The 2,500-nt window shown below is 46.5% G+C and overlaps 1 protein-coding gene across 1 annotated transcript in view; it reads left to right on the top strand.

Moving 5' to 3' along the window:
- fgf11a (fibroblast growth factor 11a) overlaps positions 1–2,500 on the top strand; it is a 117,367-nt gene that overhangs the window by 94,555 nt on the left and 20,312 nt on the right. The window lies entirely within an intron of this gene.

Raw genomic sequence — 2,500 nt, 5'->3', positions numbered from 1 at the left:
CAAGAAAGTAGAAAAACAAAAGGGAGGCAACCAAGCGAGGACAGGGAGAGGGAAAGAGAGAGAGACTGAAATAAAGGTAAAGAGATGTAGAGAGGGAAGGAGGGACTGTGTGTGAGAGAGAGAGAGGCAGAAGGAGAGAGATGGGTGAGAGAGAGAAAGATAGATGGAGAAGAGGTAGAAAGAGAGAGTGTGGTGAGGAGGAAAAGGAGGAAAAGAAGGACAAGAGTCAGAAAGGGTGCGGAAGGAAGGTGAAAGAAAGAGGAGAGAGAGTGAAAGAGAGAGAGAAAGAGAGGGAGAGAGAGAGAAAGACAAACGCTGGGTTCTCATTCTTGTTTTGGAAAAGCTCCAGCCCCCCACAGGGTCCAGCAGCCAAGGTGAGAGGTAGAGGACATGGGATGCTCCCCTCCAGCTGTTCCCAAATCAGCCCAGGTTGCTTGTGTGTGTGTGAGGGTGTGCTGTGTGTGCTGTGTGAGGGTGTGTGTGTGTGTGTGTGTGAGGGTGTGTGTGCTGTGTGAGGGTGTGTGCTGTGTGTCCGAAGCACCCCATGTGTGAACTAGGGGTTGTCTCCTCACCTGCCAGAAAATGTAGAAGAAAAGTTTTCACCTCGAACAAGCAGCATCTGACAGATAGGAAACCCTTCTAAGAACAGAAGAAATGCTTACACAACCCACACTGATATCACCTCACTTCAGAGCACACACACACACACACACACACAGGAAGACACATACATCTCCACCACACCCAAGACACACACGCCCTCTCAAGGCCCATTTGAATCACAGATAAGGGTGTCTGTATTCTGTTGTCTATAGGAAAACAGCAAGACCAAGGTCATGGTTTGTTTTTCCGATAGGCAGTATGCTGATTAATTGTCTTCCTTCACCAGGCGATGGATGGATGAATGCATGGATGGATGGATGTATGCCTAGATGGATAAATAGGTAGATGTATTGTCTTTATGGTTCGAGGGGGAATATTGTTTGCTGCAGTGGTCATGAGCTCAGTGATCATGAGTATTTTCTCTCAGCTTTACATGAACAACTTTTAATAAAACTTTAAATACAAAAAAATAATTAAAAAAATGAAAATGCAAAAAAATGATCTTTTTTCTCATCGTGTGTCTATAATTTGTCATCTTTCAGAGCAATTTTTAGAACAACAAAAGTTGACAGCCAATCAGAATTATCCAATTTTATCCATCACATTCTTCCACACGAGGAGAGACAGCGTTGGTCAGCGTGGATGCTTTTATCGTTATAGCTATCATTATAGCTCTCGTTATAGATATTGTTATATATATCGTTATATATATCGTTCCTGGTGTGAACGGCCCTTTGGGAACATTACTCATAACAGTCACCTGCTCCTCTGCTTACTCCACAGTGGCAGTGCCCTCTCTCTTTTCGGCAGCTATTATGTACCTGTTTTTAGGTAACCCAGTTTCTCAGGCAGCTGCTGTTTATGGAGCTCCGTGTTTTTAAATGCACGATAGTGCCCTGGAAATACAAAAGCGAAGCTCTCGATGAGTGCTGTACAGTAAATATGGCTAGATTTGTTGTGTGCGTGGGTCAAGATGCACATTGCTGGCATGTAGAGCCTGTTGAAGTGAACTGTCTCCATTGTTAAGTGTGTTTTTGGCTTTATGTAAATAGGACAGTTGATAGTGACAGAAACCAAGAGGGAGGGAGAGATTGCATGGGATCGGATGTGGTGCTAGCGTCGTGGCAATGGAGCTGGGATCGGTACACGAATGCTAGCGTCGTGGCTAAGGAGCTGGGATCGGTACACGATGTGGTGCTAGCGTCGTGGCTAAGGAGCTGGGATCGGTACACGATGTGGTGCTAGCGTAGTGACTACGGAGCTGGGATCGGTACACGATGTGGTGCTAGCGTCGTGGCTAAGGAGCTGGGATCGGTACACGATGTGGTGCTAGTGTCGTGGCTAAGGAGCTGGGATCGGTACACGATGTGGTCAAAGATGGTTGATTACGAAGATACTTCCTGAGAGGCCATTTCCTGTCCTAGGAAATGTATGCAAATAGGGTAGCAGTAGTACACGCCCCGCACGAGGGGGGGCCACTATCCCCCATTTATGCAGTGATCAGGCTCCCTTTTAACATTGAGGTCTATGGCAGAATCCAAGAATTTCAAGAGTTTGTCCAAAGCCTTATTTTTCTGAGCAATGGATGCACATTTCGGACCCTCCTCTCCATTTCAGGAGAATGTCGTGACAGTATGACCCTCCAGTCGGGAGAAAATCAACATTAATGAAGGTGTACACCAAGTTTGTTTTGTACTCCGGCTTCTTTCTGGCGTGGAACCGAGGCGTTCAAACGTCAGTCATACGTCAGTGACACGCCCCTGTGCAGGCGGGAACTGAACCAGAGTCCGTCTCTGACTGAACTCCACTTTGCCCTCATAGACATGAACTAGGACGACCCATCTTGCTACGCATTAATTATCTTTGATGTGGTGCTAGCGTAGTGGCTAAGGACCTG

Source organism: Alosa sapidissima, chromosome 18, assembly GCF_018492685.1.
Source record: "Alosa sapidissima isolate fAloSap1 chromosome 18, fAloSap1.pri, whole genome shotgun sequence".
NCBI lineage: Eukaryota > Metazoa > Chordata > Actinopteri > Clupeiformes > Clupeidae > Alosa > Alosa sapidissima.
The sequence above is the reverse complement of the archived record's forward strand: the minus strand, read 5'-3'. Positions and strand labels throughout refer to the sequence as shown.